General features: G+C 41.4%; 1 protein-coding gene across 3 annotated transcripts in view; it reads right to left on the bottom strand.

Annotated features, from left to right (window-relative positions):
* The window catches only part of ZSCAN30 (zinc finger and SCAN domain containing 30), a 41,187-nt gene extending 24,468 nt beyond the window's left edge, over positions 1 to 16,719 (bottom strand). For 2 of the 3 annotated variants that reach the window (XM_074383619.1, XM_010335433.3), the window contains exon 1: positions 16,149 to 16,719. The gene's annotated coding sequence lies outside the window, so the exon portion shown is untranslated. Of the gene's footprint in view, positions 1 to 16,101 lie in introns of all 3 variants that reach the window. The other variant, XM_074383620.1, reaches the window with a different exon arrangement.
* Between the last annotated feature and the right edge of the window lie 941 nt (positions 16,720 to 17,660).

Raw genomic sequence — 17,660 nt, 5'->3', positions numbered from 1 at the left:
CCGAGCAAAATGGGTTTCCCCTTATCAAACCATCACATCTCGAGTGAATTTTACAAAAGGTTTGCTTTTCTGTCATGTATTTAATATACTTGGTATTCGTTTTGTTTGCAGTTATGAGGCAGAGATCTAAAATAACTATTTCTAGATGAATAACTAATTATCTGTGAATCACTTATTGAATTGTCCTTCTTATCCACACTGGTCTTCATGCCAGGTCACTCACCTACGTTATTCATCTTTGAGCCCACACATAGTGTTGTGATGGAGATGGCTACAGGTTTTTCCATCCATCTATAAAGTTAGCATAAGAATGAAAAAGAATACATAAAGACTACAGGTCACTCAATATTCTTACCAAGCTTATGCTTTTCTAGTAAGCTCACCTTTGCACAAAGTGAATTTCAAGCCATCTCCTCAAGCATTATTCTCCTCATTCCTCATTCTTAAATGACGATATAACCTCTTTCTTCCCAATGAATTAGAACCACCTCAGTTTCCCACTAACCTACTTAAGCTTGCAACCAGTCTCTCATACCATCTTAGTATAGAAGGGTCACTCATTCTTCCACTTGTTCCTTGGATCCCATCTCCTTCCTTATCAATCATATGCTGTCAACTGTTCATTCTCTTCCTGTGTCATCTACTCTCTCTCACGGATTCTTCCTGCTATCGTTTACACATTTACACATTACATATCTTTCCTATCTTAAAAGTTATCAAGCCACAAACCAAGCAAATAAACCATCCCTAAACTCCACTATTACCCTATTTCTCATTTTCTTTTATTCATAACTGACTTATTGAAGTTGGTCTATACATTCTCTATTTCCAGATATCCAATTTTTCTTCTCATGCTGGTGCTCTTCAAAGTTTGTTTTTTTATCAAAAAGAGGTGCTGGATTTTGTCAAATGCTCTCTTTGCATATTTTGTCCTTTTTTTCTGTTGATACAGATTTGGTTGATTTTTAAACTGATGCTCAGATGCATTCCTGGGATAAATTCCACTTGGTCATGGTGTAAAATCATTTTTTATATGTTACGGAATTCAGTTTACTAGTTTTTGTCAAGAATAAGAGATATTCTGTAGTTTATGTTTCTTGTGATGTATTTGACTGATTTGGATATTTGGATATCAAAGTAATACTGGCCTCATGAAATGAGTTGGAAGGTGTTCCTTCCTCTTGTTTTGGGGAGGGGGACAGTTTGTGAAGAACTGGTATTAGTTCATTGTTAAATGTTTGGTAGAATTCACCAGTGAAGCCCATGGGCTTCTCCTGCGTGTTTTTTTTTTTTTTTTTTTATTACTAATCAATCTCTTTGTTATACATCTATTCACGTTTTTTATTTCTTCTTTAGTCAGTTTTCTGTCTCCATGGCATGTCAGAGACCTTCACGGCAGTCCCTCCCATCACAGGCCTGGAGGCCTAGAAGGAAAAAATGGTTTTGTAGGTAGGGCCCAGGGATTCCCTGCTGTGTGCAGCCTAGGGACTTGTTGCCCTTTGTCCTAGCTGCTCCAGCCGTGGCTGAAAGGGGCCAACATAGAGTGCAATGGCTTCGGAGAGAGCTGCAAGCCTTGGCGGCTTCCATGTGGTGTTGAGCCTGCAGGCACACAGAAGTCAAGAACTGAGGTTTGGGAACCTCCACCCAGATTTCAGAGGATGTATGAAACGCCTGGGTGTCCAGGCAAAAGTTTGCTGCAGGGGCAGAGCCCTGATGGAGAATCTCTGCTAGAGCAGTGTGGAAGGGAAATGTGGGGTCAGAGTCCCCATACAGAGTCCCCACTGGGGCACTGCCTAGTGGAGCTGTGAGAAGAGGGCCATTGTCCTCCAGACTCCAGAATATTAGATCCACTGAAAGCTTGCACCATGCACCTGGAAAAGCCACAGACAATCAATGCTAGCCCATGAAAGCGGCCAGGAGGGGTGCTGTACCCTGCAAAGCCACAGGGGCAGAGCTGCCCATGGCCATGGGAGCCAACCTTTTACATCAGTATGCCCTGGATGTGAGACATTAAGTCAAAGGAGATCATCCAAGAGCTTTAAGATTTGACTGCCCCACTGGATTTCAGACATACATGGAGCCTGGAGCTTCTTTGTTTTGGCCAATTTCTCCCACTTGGAATAGGTGTATTTACCTGGTGTCTGCACATCAGATCTAGGAAGTAACTAACTTGCTTTTGATTTTACAGGCTCATAGGCAGAAGGGTTTTGCCTTGTTGCAGATGAGACTTCAGATTTGAACTTTTGGGTTAATGCTGGAATGAGCTAAGACTTTGGGGGACTGTTGGAAAGGCATGATCATGTTTTGTAATGTGAGAACATGAGATCTGGGAAGGGCCAGGGGCAAAATGATATGATTTGGCTGTGTCACCACCCAAATTTCATCTTGAATTTCAGGTGCTCATAATCCCCACATACTGTGGGAGGAACCTGGTAGGAGGTAACTGAATCACAAGGGCAACTACCTCCATGCCATTCTTGTAACAGTGAGTTCTCATGAGATTTGATGGTTTTATAAGGGGCTTTTCCACTTTTGGCACTTCTCCTTCCTGCCACCATGTAAATTTCTTGAAGTCTCCTCAGCCAAGCTGAACTGTGAGTTAATTAAACCTCCTTCCTTTATAAATTACCCAGTCTCAGGTATGTCTTTTTTTTTTTTTTTTAAACAGTCTTGCTCTGTCACTAGGCTGGTGCAGTAGCATGATCTCAGCTATGGCAACCTCCAACTCCCTGGTTCAAGTGATTCTCCTGCCTCAGCCTCCCAAGTAGCTGGTATTACAGGCACATGCCACCACGACAGGTTAATTTTTGCATTTTTAGTAGACACAGATTTTCACCATGTTGGCCAGGATGGTCTCGATCTCCTGATCTCATGATCTGCCCACCTCAGCTTCCCAAAGGGCTAGGATTACAGGTGTGAGCCGCCATGCCTGGCCCTCAGGTATGTCTTTATTAGCAGCATGAGAAGAGACCAATACAGTAGGCTATGCCATCTAGGTTTGTGTATGTAGACTCTATGATGTTCGCACAAAAACAAAAGCACCTAATGATGCGTTTCTCAGAATGTATCCTGATCATTAAGCAAAAGATGACTACTTCCTTCCTTCTGCTGTTTTGTTGTTGTTGTTGTGTTTAAGTTTGCTCTCATTTTTAAAGTTTCTTAAGGTGGAAGGTTAGGTTTAGATTACTTTTCTTTCTTTTTTTTTTTTTTTTTTGAGACGGAGTTTCGCTCTTGTTACCCAGGCTGGAGTGCAATGGCACGATCTTGGCTCACCGCAACCTCCACCTCCTGGGTTCAGGCAATTCTCCTGCCTCAGCCTCCTGAGTAGCTGGGATTACAGGCACGCGCCACCACGCCCAGCTAATTTTTTGTATTTTTAGTAGAGACAGGGTTTCACCATGTTGACCAGGATGGTCTCAATCTCTTGACCTCGTGATCCACCCACCTCAGCCTCCCAAAGTGCTGGGATTACAGGCGTGAGCCACCGTGCCCGGCAGGTTTAGATCATTTTTCTTCTTTTCTAATGTAGACATATTAGAGCTATAAATTTTCCTCTAACCATTGCTTTTGCAGCATATCATAAAATATTATATGTTGTATTTCACTTTTATTCAGTTTAAAGAATTTTCTAATTTCTCTTATGATTTCTTCTTTGGATCTTGGGTTATTTACATTATGTTATTTAATTTCCGAATATTTATGGAATTCGCAAATTATGCCGACTCAATATGCCCTCTGGGTCAGTGGAATTTTCACTCTCCTCAACCTCTTGGTCTATAGAGACTCCACTGGTCCTAGCCTCTGGACTCTCAGAGGTCCCACCCTCAGCTGAGGTGGCCCTGCCATATCTGCCCTTAGTAATGTACCCAACCTCTGAGTACCCTGTTTCCTGCTTTTAGAATACAGTTTTCTTCTTTTTTCCTGTCTCTGTCCTGGGCAGTTTTCTTCTTTTTATCCTGTCTCTGTCCTCTTAAAAATTAGCAGTTAGCAGTATTTCTGGTGATACAGCATTGTCAAAATCCTTGTTGGTTTTCCATAGACTTAAAGAGAATCCACACAATTAGACACAAGGATTCTCTATAGATGCTTCCTGGGTAACCCAATTTTTATCCCTGCATTCTGCTGAAATGATTAATTGGATCCATAAATCACACGCCTAATTTCTTTTTTTTTTTTTTTTTTTTTTCTTTTGAGATAGAGTTTCACTCTTGTTGCCTAGGCTGGAATGCAGTAACACAATCTCAGCTCACCGCAACCTCTGCCTCCCAGTTTCAAGCGATTCTCCTGCCTCAGCCTCCTGAGTGGCTGGGATTACAGGCATGCGCCACCACACCAGGCTAATTTTGTATTTTAGTAGAGATGGGGTTCACCAATTGGCCAGGCTGGTCTCAAACTCCTGACCTCAGGTGATCCATCTACCTCGGCCTCCCAAAGTGCTAGGACTACAGGCATGAGCCACCACGCCCAGCATCACATGCCTAATTTCTTCACCAAAACATTTGTCCCAGTGCTGTCCTATAGAACATGCTATCTGATAAATTTCCAAATCATCAAGTGATTTTTTTCTGAACAGTTTCCTCCTCAGTGTATCTCTTCTCTCATATTTTACCATAAGAAAGAAGGAAAAAAGCTACACCTTATACTCTTTGCTTGGAAATATCCACAGCTAAATACTCAAATTCATTACTTGCAAGTTCTACTTTCCATCAAATAGCACGGCATGACTCAGCCAAGTTTCTGCCACTTCTAACAAGGATCACTTGTTTTCTATTTTCTAATACATGTTCCTCCCTTTATCTGAGATCTCACCAGAAGTATCGTTAATGTTCATTATTTCTAGCAGCACTCTCTTCATGGCAATAGATGTATTCTCTAAAATGTAGCTTTCTCTACTGTCCTCTTTACTTCCTTCTGAGCCCTTATCAGAATCACCTTTAGTCCTCCTATTTCTACAATCTGTTCAAGGCTTTTTCCATTAAGAATTTCAAAACTCTTCTAGCCTCAATGACTTACTCAATTCTAAAGCCACATCTATATTTTTAGATATTTGTACTTAGCACCCCACTTCTGGTACCACAAACAAGGTGGCATAATACAATAGAAATTTATTCTCTCATGGTCTGGAGGTTGGAAGTACAAAATCATGGTGCCAGCAGAGCCATGCTCTCTCTGAAGGCTCTAGGAAAGTGTCTGTTCCATGCCACCGTCTTAGCTTCTGGGGGTTTTTGGCAATCCTTAGCATTTTTTGCCTTTTGGATGCATTACTCTAATCTCTGCCTCCATCATCACATGTATTCTCCTGTCTCCTCTATGTCTGATTTTGCCTATCTTATAAGAATACCAGTCACTGGATTAGGGCCCTCTCTAATCTTTTATGACCTCAACTTAATTTGAGTATATCTGCAAAGGCCCTCTCTTAGGCCATTCAGGCTGCTACAACAAAAATATCATAGACTGGGTAATTTATAAACAAGAGAAATTTATTTCTCATAGTACTGGAGGCTGAGAAGTCCAAGATCAAGGCACTGACAGATTTGGTGTCTGAAGAGGGTCTGCTTCCTGGTTCACAGACAACCATCTTCTCACTCTGTTCTCATATGGCAGAAAGCCTTATAGTGCTCTCAGGCCTGTTTTATAAAGACACTTAATCCCACTCATAGAGGTTCCACCCTTATAACCTACCACAGACCCCACCTCCAAATACAATCACATGAGGAATTACAATTTAACATATGAATTTTGAGGGGACATAACCATTCAGTCTACAGCAGACCCTATGATCAAGTAAAGTTACATTCACAGGTAATGGAGGTTAGGGCTTGAACCTATCTTTTTGGAGGACACAATTCAATCCACAACAATGTGATAAGTATAAACAAAGATTTATTTAAACCATTGTGGCTTAAACCATGGAAGCGGTAGTTTAAATAAACCACTGCCTGTAATCCCAGCACTTTGGGAGGCTGAGGTGGATAGACTGATTGAGCCAAGGAGTTCAAGACTAGCCTGGGCAACATAGTAAGATCCCATCTCTACAAAAAAATACAAAAATTAGCTAGTCATGGTGGCATGTGCCTATATTCCCAGCCACTTAGGAGGTTAAGTAAGAGGATCACTTAAGCCTCGGAGGCTGAGCTTGAGGCTGCAGTGAGCTGTGATCACCTCACTGCACTCCAGCCTGGGTGACACAGTGATACCTTGTCTAAAAAAAAAAAAAAAAAGTGACAGACAGAGAAGGCAACCAACATTTATAAAAAGGGAAAGAGAAAGACATAGAAGGCAACACTTATTGAAAAAAAAAAGAGGCGGGCAGCGAGGGGCTCAGCCAGACACAGCCCCAATGCCCACATAAAAAAAAATAAAAAATAAATTAAAAAAAAAGAAAGACAAAGAAAAGAAAAACACACATAAAACACCATCACTTGGCTTTCAGTTACTTAACAGATAAAGATTGTTCAAGGTGATGCCAATGACCTTACTAATTAAAACAAAGGAAATTATCTGACCTGAACTCAACTTTAAAGATCTTGGGGAATTACAGTATTTCTTAATACAAACCCATTCACTTTTGTCAAAGTGAACCTTGGGAAATGTGATTACATTGGCCATTATTTTCTTTTCTGAAAACTCTGAATCAGAGTTTTCAGCACTGGTTCTGATTTTTAGGAAGTCAGTGTCAACTGGACATGTACCCTGACATGTCAAAGATGCCTTATTATTCATAATTTAAAGATCTTAGTCACAACAAACATGTTAATACTTGCTAATATTTGAGCAACAGACTACTTGTTAATATGAGCAAAAGTCAAGTTAATTTTTAATGTGGTGTCACAATTTTGATTTATTTCCTTTTTCTTCTAGAACTGAAAATTGATTTTTAAATTGAAAACCCTTTCTTGGGAAAATTGTTTACATAGTCTGAGTATCAAAGAAAATTATTTCTAATATAATACATGATAAGCAAAAGTCCACATGTAGGTCTTTATATTCCTTTTTTCTGAGGAAGAAGTTTGCAGTTTTCATCATTTTCCTAAATAAATTTACTATCTTAAAAAGATTGAGAACCACTACTCTAGAACAAATGCCTAAGTTAGACATACATTAGTTTGACCTAGTTTCTCCCAAGTGAAATTAGAAATAGAATTCAGGTAGAATATTGGTGGTGGCCTATCAGTTTTATTTTTCAGAATTTGATATCACTTCGCTTGCCTGTATTATTACTCCTAATCTCTCTGGAAACCTTTCAATTCCATTTACTTCATTGAGAGGAACTTTTGGAAACCTTTCAATTCCCTTTACATCATCGAGAGGAACTTTTTCAGTGTCAGCTGGTATGAACCACAGATGGGTCTAGATTTGTTTTGGCCAGTCCAGCAAACAAACTCCAAGCTAGCTCATTAAACTCTTACACAGAATGTAACATCTCTAGTGAGATTCCACAAAGCTACAAATCTAACATAATCTGACAGAATGGTTTGGCTTCCTTGGTCAAACACCCAGAAAAATCTACATTCATATCATCACTTTGGGATAAAAGGTTAGCAAAACACTTAACCTCTGTACATGAGAATTAACCTTTGGTTAATTTTCTCAACTTGTTTTATTGAAAACTTAAAAAAATTATTATGTCAATTATGTTACCCAAAAATATTGTTTATGGTAAAAATGATTCCTGATTACTGAAAGAATTATAAATGAACTTAGGCCTCCCTGAGTATAGTGACTCTTGTAATTGGCATGTCTCTTGCAGAAATTCTAGAGGCTATGCCCATGGAGTTGTTTTAAAACATATTAGCTCCTGTGGAAGTTTCTAATCCAGATATATCCCACAGCTGCCCATTGTAAGTCTTACCTCCTTGCATCTGAGCTGTCACCTTGGAATGGGAGGGCAAAAAAAAAAAAAAAAAAAAGCCTGGATACTTGAGTAAAACACTGTGAGTACCCCTACCATGGAATAGGAATAGGTACTGCTTACTGGTCAGCTGTGGTTTCTGTCCTATCCTTCTAAGTGAATCTGATGGCAAGGGTAATCTATAGTAGTCTTGAAGGTCTAAAAGTCTAATCGAATTCAAGAACATTCTGGTGGGCAATGATATACATCCAGCTTCTTTTGGGAACCCCTTGAAAATCTGTTTCTTCCTTCTCTCATCTTCTTATCATCTAACACAATTTGTTAATAATAGTTAACTTTATATGTCAGTATTTAAGGTACAGGATATTAACGAAGGAGTGTTATCAGCTGGGAGCAGAATGAATGTCATTCATGGACAAAAAAAGACTTTTTTCCTCTTTTAGGATACAGCATGTTAATAGTTACGTGATAGTAGTGTTATATAAAGTGGAAGCACAGCTTCATTATTATCATAATTTCGAGATTAAGTATGGCTTAAAGAAACATGTATGGTACTAAGTTGACAAGGGGTAGACCATGACGCTTTTATAACGTGTCATTTTGGCTAGAGTGCACTACTTTTCCTACAATTATTTTCTTTTATGTTGCCAGTTTGGGTGGGCCAAAAAGGAAATTCTTGGGAGATGTGTAATGTGGAAAGGAAATAGTAGCCATTTTATAGTTCACATATGTTGTTGCTGACTGGTGATTCACTTTGTTGACTCACTTTGTTGCAGCTTGCCCTGAAACTACTTTCGTCCTCTAGCTCCTTTTTCAGCTTCTTCAACTCCTGGCCTATGTATGTGTGTTTATGATGAACAGCCCCAATTTCTGAAGGATACCCTCACCACCAAGGTCAAAGGCAACAAGAACTGACATGGATTTCAGTCCATTCTCATGAAGCTCAAGTTTGTACTTGTGACTTCCAGCAAGACCTTGATTTCTCCCACTTTACTTCCATCTTAACTTCTGACTACCCAGCCAACATCAAATTCTAGCATCAGACGCAACAGCATTATAAGACTGCCTAACTAGCTCTCATAATTGTGCAAGCCAATTCTCTTTAACAAATCCATATGTACATATGCATATATTCAACTACTAGTTGTGCACCTCTGGTTGAAAACTCACTGATATATCAGGAATAAAGAAGGTCATTTCATGATGAAAAAGGAGTCAATCAAGAGGCATAACAGGCTGGGTGTGATAGCTCATACCTGTAATCCCAGCACTTTGGAAGGCTGAAGCAGGCAGATCACCTAAGGTCAGGAGTTTGAAACCAGCCTGGCCAACATGGTGAGACCCTATCTTTACCAAAAAAAAAAAAAATATATATATATATATATACAAAAATTAGCTAGGTGTGGTGGCACACACCTGCAGCCCCAGCTGCACCAGAGGCTGAGGCACAAGAATAGCTTGAACCCAGAGGTGGAGGTTGCAGTGAGCTGAGATCAATCCACTGTGTTACAGTACAGTTGGGGTGTTGCTTTTCCGGTCAGAAACCTCTGTGACCAGTGGTTCCTTTGCCTGAGTTTTGCTTGGGCCCACTGGGATTGTTCCACCCACTCAGGCTGGCAGGCTGCACTCAGCTCATGCTACTAGCCTGTATCTCACACCTGCCAAGGGCGAGCCAGGTGTAGTGTGGCAAGGGGTGTGTGAGCGAGAGAGTATGGTGTCTGACCACTGCACACAGTCAGCTATGCTGGCTGCTGCAGCAGGGTGGGCAGCTCCAGGTGTCAGCATGGGCCCTGGCTCGCTGTGAGGCTGTGGCTGGAGTAAGTGCACCACAGTGGTGCCCAGAAGCTTGGAGACTCCAAGAAATGCAGGACCCCAAAGGGAGTCACAGTCTTGGCTCAGGGAGCCCCCTGGTTTGGGCTCCCCAAAGGACCACAGCTCTTCTCTCCTCTTTGCCTGCAAAGTGGTGAGCAAGGGGCATGTTTCAGCCCTATTTGTATTACAGCTCTTTGAGCCCCACCATTTGCTAGATCTCAAGTTCTTGTTCTGCATCCAGAAAAAAAAGGGGTACACAGACAAGTGGAGGGTGAGCAAAGCGAAGAGGAGCTTTACTAACAAGAGGAGTTTTACTGAGTGACAGAATAGCTCAGAGGAGACCCTGGAGTGGGTAGCTCCCCACAACAGGCACGACATCCTGCTGTCTCTGTAGCTCTCAGCAGAGAGGAGGTCCTGGAGCGGGTAGCTCCTCTCTGCAGGCAGCTTGTCCCATCATCTCTGCAGCTCTCAGCAGAGGGGAAGCCCTGAAATGGGTAGCTCCTCTCTGTAGGTTGTTCTACCTGTTGTCTCCGCAGTTCTCAGCAGAAAGAAGGCCCTGGAGTAGGTAGCTCGTTTCTGCCAGAAGGTCTTCTCCCCAAGTCTAGCTGAGTCCAGGGATTTTTATGGGCCTCAAAGGGGAGGAAGTGCATGCTAATTGGTCCGTCAGTGGCCATGGGCAGGTCCCAGAAAAAGCACCACCAGTTCCCCCTGTAGTCAGAGGGACTAGTCCCCTGGCCTCAGACTTCAGGCCTTCCCTGGGGACCTGCCCCTTTCTGCCCCAGAGGCTGTCTGCCTCCTACCACTTTTTATGGTGCCCAGGCTGTTCATGGGGAGAGGGACCTACAGGCCAGTGCTGAACTGCTCTCAGCCTTCCCTCAGCCTCCCTCTTGTGTTTGTCAGCATCCAAAGTCTGGAGGGGGCAGAGGTGGCAGGGGAATGGCATGTCAGCACTGCCCCAAGTGTGCACACAACTGACTGGGCTGCAACAGCAACCTGGCTCAGCCCCAATCTTGCTCCTAGATCAGAGTAGCCACCAGGAGCAGGGAGAGGCCAGGCAGCTAAAGCAGATACCTTCAAGCCCGCTGAGGTAGGGAAGCCTTCCCAGGCTCCTAGAGTACAGAGATGCCCAGGTCCACACAGCCACATCTTGGCTGGCTACAGCTGCACAAAGGAGGTGGGGGGATGCAGTTAGGGCTCCCGCCTGCTCCTGGCCTCCAAGAACACTGTCTATAGCAAGGACTTGGGCAGTTGCAGGTTGCACCTGGGAGAGCAGGGCTCCTGCCTGCTCCCAGTCTCCAAGAACACAAGGAGGCTCAGCTGACAGCCACACTTGGGCAGCTGCAGCTATGCCCAGGGAGCTCCCACCCACCAACTTGGAAAGAGCTGGGCTCCTGCTTGTCCCGGCTCCTGCCAGCTCTTTAGAGCTTGCAGCGCAGGTGGAGCCTCCCGGCTGTAGCTGGTGTCTTGGCAGTGGTCACTCCAGATAGCCCACCATTGCCATCAATAACACTCTAGCCTGGGCAACAGAGTGAAAGACTTCATTTCAAGAAAAAAAAAAAAGAATAACAATCCTAAACATACAAATTGTGAGCTTCAAAATACATAAAATTAAAACTGATAGACTCACAAGGAGAATAGACAAAACCACACTTATAGACAGAGAATTCAATACTCATCTTTCAATAATTACTTTTAAAATTAGAAGGAAATCAGCAAAGTATACACTAAACTTCTATAATACCATTAACCAACCAACAATAACCAAATAGTCGACACAATAGCAGAATATATTAGTATATCCTTCTCAAATGTGCCTAGAACATTTATGAAGGCAGACCATGTTTTGGGCCAGAGTCTCAACAGAGTTTAAAGGATTCAACTTGTATACAGTATGTTCTTTGACCACAATAAAATTAAAATAGACATTAATATCAAAAAATCTCTAGAAACCCCCCAAATACTTAGAAACTGAAATAATCAAAGTTCAAAATATTCTTAACTGAATGAAAACAAAAACACATGAGAATTTGCGAGATGCTGCTAAGGCAGTACTTAGGGGAAATTTTATAGCACCGAATTTCTATAATACAAAATAAGAAATATCACAAATCAGAGACCTCAACTTCCACTCCACTTAAAATAACCAGAAAAAGAAAAGCAAATTAAACCTAAAGCAAGGAGAAAAAAGGAAATAATAAGGGGCAAAGTGGAAATTAATGGACTAGAAGACGAAAGACAATGTTAAAATATCAATAAATGAAAGCTGATTCTTTGTAAAGATAAAACTGACAAACTAGCCTATTTGACAAGGGGAAATGGGAGAGGATACAAATTACTAATAGCAAGAATAAAAGAGGTATAACATCACTGTCCTTTTTGTAACAGATATAAAAAGGACAAGCTAATATTATAAACAACTTTATGCCAACGTATTCAAAATTGGCTGATTCTTTAAATGATACAATACTAAAGCCTACAGTAGAAGAAATATACAACCTAAATAGCCCTATATCTACTAAACTGAATTGTAATTTAAAACCTTCCCACCAAAAAAAAAAAAAAAAAAAAAAAAAAAACCTCTAGGTCCAGATAGGTTCATTGTGAATTCAGCCAAATATTTAAGGAAGAAATAATACCAATACTGTACAGATTCTTCAACAATACTGAAAACAATGGGATGCTTTTTGAATTATTCTTTGAGGACCACATTACTCTGATCCCAAAACTAGACAAAATATTACAAGAAAACTACAGGCCAATATTCTTCATGAAAAATCCAACAATATATAAAAAGAATAATACATCACAGTGAAGCAGAGTTTTTCACAGGTTTGGTTTAACGTTCAAAAATCAATCATTGTAAATTACCACATTAAGAAACTGTCTTCTCAAAAGATACAGAAAAGACACTTGACAAAATCCACCCACATCCTACATTCCTGATATAAATTCTCACCAAACTAGAATTAGAAAAAAACTTCCTCAACCTGATAAAGGGTATCAACCAGCTAACAGAGAAAGACAGGATACTTAATACTTTAAGAAAAAGACAAAGATCTTCACTTAAGATTGGAAAAAAGACAAAGATTTCCACTTTCTTCATTTCTACTGAACATTGATATATATAAAGATCAATTTTACTTCTTCTTTTCCAATTTGAATGCCTTTCCCCACCTCCCTTTTCCTGCTTTATTGCACTGAAAATAAGAAAGGTATCCAAATTGGAAAGGAAGCAGTAAAATTGATCTTGTACGTAGAATATCTGATAGATTCTATAAAAAAAGCTACTAGAACTAATATGCAAATCTAACAAGTTACAGGATACAAAATTAATATACAATAATCAATTGTATTTCTCTATATTGCCATCAGAAATTAAAAGAAAAATATAATAGTATCAAAATATATTAAATACTTAGTAATAGATCTGTCAAAAGTTATGAAAGATCTGTACAATATTAAAAAGAACTATGAAATATTGGTGAGAGATATTAAGGAAGACCTAAATAAATTGAGAAAAATATTGTGTTCATGGATCAGATGACTAAATATTGCTTTAACATGTCAATTCTCCCCAAATTGATCTGCAGATTCAATCCAATCCCAATCAAACTCTCAGCTAGCTTCTTAGCAGAAGTTGACAACTAATTCAAAAATTGATATAGAAATGCAATGGACCTAGAAAACCAAAACAACAAAATTAGAGGTTTCACATTACCTGATTTCAAGCTTTAATATAAAGCTAGAGTAATCAAGCATGGTATTGGACTAAAGACAGACAAGTAGATTAATGAAAAATAGCCCAGAAGTAGAACCACACATACATGGAGAATTGATTTTTGACAAATCTTAAAGAAAATCCAGAGGAGAAAGAAATAGCACAGAACAAGAGAATATCCATGTACCAAAAAATATAATAATAACAACTTTACCCTAAATCTCAGAGTTATATGGGCACAAAAAAATTAATTCAAGATGGATCAGAGACCAAAATATAAAATCTAAAACTCCTGCAAGAAATCTTAGTGACCTTCCTTTAGGCAAAGATTTCTCAAATATGATACCAAAAGCATGATCCATAAAAGAGCCAATTGATAAACTGTGCTTCATCAAAACTTAAAATTGATGCTCTTCAAGAAATACTATTAACAGAAAGAAAACTGAAGGTACAATATAGTTGCAAAGAATTTTTTTTTTTTTGGTGAGACAGGGTCCCACTCTGTTGCCCAGGCTGGAGTACAATGGCATGATCACCACTCACTGCAAGCTCCACCTTCTAGACTCAAGCGATCCTCCCGCCTCAGCCTCCCCGGTAACTGGGACCACAGGCACCCACCACCACATCCAGCAATTTTTGTATTCTGGGTAGAGAAAGGGTTTCGTCACGTTGCCCAGGCTGGTCTCCAACTCCTGGACTCAAGCCATCCATCCGCCTCAGCCTACCAAAGTGCAGGGATTACAGGCTTGAGCCACGGCGCCTGCCCACAAAGCATATATTTGAACAAAAGACTGGTGTCCAGAACGGACAAAAGATTTGTACAGATACTTTACCAAAGAATATATACAGATGGCATATAAGCACATTACAAAATGCTAAATATTATTAGTCAGTATGGAAATGCAAATTGAAACCATGGTGAGATAAATAGTGAGTTGGTAAGGATGTAAAGGAACAGGAACTCTCATGTACTCATATTATGAATGCAAAATGATACAGCCACTCTGAAAAATAGTGTGGCAGTTTCTTAAAGCATTAAATGTATAGCTATCATGAGAGAGGGGAAAAAGCGTGTGTCCATATAAAGACGTGTGTACAGGAATGTTCTTAGCTTTATTTGTAACACTAAAAACCTGGAATGACCGAAATGCCCATGAACTGGTGATTGGATTAACAAATTGTGGTATATACATACAATAGAATATTATTCAGGATCAAAAATTAACTATTGATACACACAGCAGTACAGATAAATCTCAAAATAAATGCTTAGTTGATATGTCTCACACACAAAAAAAGAGAGTGCATTCTACATGATTCCATTTAAATAAATCTCTAGAAAATGCAAACTAATCTCTAGTAACAGCTGACTAGCAGATGGGGTGTTGAGAGAGAGGCATTACCAAGGGGCAGTAGGAAACTTTTGGGGTTTAGATGTGTTTATTATTTTGATTGTAGTGCTAGCTTCACAGCTGTATCCGTTTAACAAAACTTATCAGATTATAGCCTTTAAATATTTGCTGTTTATGTCAGTTATACCTCAACAAATCTGTTTTGTTTTTGTTTTTGGGCTTTTTTCTCCGAGACAGAGTCTCGCTCTGTTGCCCAGGCTGGAGTGCAGTGGTACCATCTGGGCTCACTGCAACCTCTGCCTCCTGGGTTCAAGCGATTCTCTTGTCTCAGCCTCCCAAGTAGCTGGAATTAGCGCACCACACACCCAGCTAATTTTTGTATTTTCAGTAGAGACGGGGGTTTCACCATGTTGGCCAGCCTGGTCTCGAACTCCTGACCTCAGGTGATCTGCCTGCCTCAGCCTCCCAAAGTGCTGGGATTACAGGCGTGAGCCACCGCGACTGGCCAAAAATAAAGCCCGTTTTGTTTGTTTGTTTGTTTGTTTGTTTTTGTTTTTTAAGTATCTGAACTCCCTACTTGGGAGGGCTGGACTCAAGTTCCCACCTCTCTTTCCCCTTACCGTTATATTAAGGTCTCATTCATACATCCCTAAACATCATATATCCCAACAGGGACTTGGGCTGGGCCAGGAAGCCCTCTTCTTCCACCTTAACTACGACTTAGCCACCCAGCATTTTCTCAAAGCTATTCCTTTCCCCACCTGACAACTTAACCCAAGTCACACGTCACACTGGTCTCAAACCAGAAACAAGGTCCCAAAATATTTCCCAAATATTTTTTTTTCCCCAAAATATTTCCTTGAACACAGCAATATCCTTTCCTGCCCAGATTACCCCACACCTTCCATTTCGGGTCCTTATCACCCTGATCAATAAGATTGTAATAGCAAGCAAATCTTAAACAGACCTCATGCCCTTTCCAGACTGCAAAGTAGATAAAAATCCAGCTCTTCGTTCATTCAGGGATTAATTACTGAGCATCATTTATTTATTGGGCAGTGGTTCTCGGCATGTGATCCCAGGACCAGCAGCTTCAGGATCACCTGAGAACCTGGGCTCCCACCGCCGCCCCCCCCCCACTACTAAATCAGCAACTCGGGAGCTGGGGGTAGCACTCAGTATTTTAACAAGGTCTCCGGGTGATTCTGATGCGCGCCACTCTTCTGGGGGGTGCAAAAAAAAACAGAGAGGACAGGAAGAAAGTTAGAATGAAAGCACATCTACGAATCAGATAAGCGATAGGGGGAGGGGTGGTTATTTTTGAAATGATAACTAATTAAGAACTCGTATGTAGTCAGAAAACCTACCCTGCCCCAGAAAGCTTTCCCGAAAGATAATGGATTCCGATATTCACCTCAAGAACCGGCAGACAGAGCAGCAAGGGATCTGTCGCCGGCCAAGCACGTCCCTCGCTAAGGCACCGCTAGGGGCAGCTCGCGGCCGTTCAGGGTTAATTCTCGGCAACCCTCCCCCACCCGGTGCCCCGCCGCCGCCCGGCGCCTGCGCTGTGATGAGCCATAGAGCTGAGCACTCCTCCCAGATTCCTAGAGCGGACAGGACAAAGGCGGGTTGGCCCGGTTTGCGGTTTCACACGAGGTACGGTGACGTCGGCTCGCGGATAGCCCAGGGATTAGGGGTGATCTTGCCTGACAGGCGGCCTCACAGCCGGGAAACTGTGCGCGGTTTCTCGAGGCCTTGGAGAGTGATGGCCGCCGGGATCGCTCCCAGGCATGGAGAGCCTATCGGTTCTCGGCCTAGTGTTCGGTTGGTCCGCAGTCAGCCCTGCTGGCCTTGGATGCAACCAAGCGAATGCCGGAAACTCGGTGGGGTGGGTGCAGTCACCAAGCTTGGTGTATCCAAGCGAATCAGCCGACCGTACGGGGAAAGAGCCACCTGAATTTGTGAGTGTTGGAAAAAGCAAAAGAGGGGAAGAAAAATGATCAATAGCGTCATTTTTTGATAGGAAGAGCAGCGAATATCTTAGTATTAACCACTAGAATCCATTGTAAAATTCCCTCCGCTGCGCTGTCTTTCCAGTTACACATTTATTTTTGTAGTATTAACCCGTAATTTTGTTTGAACATCTCAAGACTTCGAATGGGGAATGTGTGTCTTAAGTGGGGTAATCCCTGGCTCTTGGATTATGGGGAGTAAGCCTAACACATTCTGAGAGAAAAGCAACTGGAAGTCAAATGAGATTTTGTTTTCTCCTTCTTTTATATCTTGAGGATTTTTTGGTGGTCTGTTTCAGAGATTACATCTCTAGTCAGCACATTGATTCCCTTCCAAGCCCAGTGGTGCCCAGTTGCATCCAGGTCCCAGACCTTTAAGTGGACAAGAAAAGCTTACAGAGGAAATGGTAATTCTCCACTTGCTCTCTGAGGTATCCAATTGCAGCCCATGGAGATCCAGTTCAATTATGAATCTCAGGAACATAACCTTCTGTCAGGTGATTGTCAGGGTATTATCTTTCTTAGTGGTTTTGGCAGGGTGGGGAGCATGAGGGGGTGTCACCTGTGCTAGTGTCTTCAAATGATTCCCCTTAACTCGGTTAGGCAGTATTACCCCTTTAGTGCACCAGGCATAGTCACGTGACTTTATTTCAAAATCTGGCAATCAAATTCTCATGCAGCTCCCTCCACTTTTTTGAAAGCCCAGAGTCATTCATTTTCCCCTGTATAATGACCTCATTACCAATCTGTTAGTTTTGGTCATTTTTCTTATCTACTGTAGGGGCAGAGTTAAAAGTTCTGGAGTCTGACAACCTGGATTCAATAGTAGTTTTGTCACTTAACTAGCTACAGTAAGTTACTCACATATTTTATAATTATGTTTCCTCACTTTACGAGTGTAGAGTAAGTCATAC

Source organism: Saimiri boliviensis, chromosome 13 (assembly GCF_048565385.1).
Source record: "Saimiri boliviensis isolate mSaiBol1 chromosome 13, mSaiBol1.pri, whole genome shotgun sequence".
NCBI classification, from domain to species: domain Eukaryota; kingdom Metazoa; phylum Chordata; class Mammalia; order Primates; family Cebidae; genus Saimiri; species Saimiri boliviensis.
This window is presented reverse-complemented; position numbering and strand designations above follow the sequence as displayed.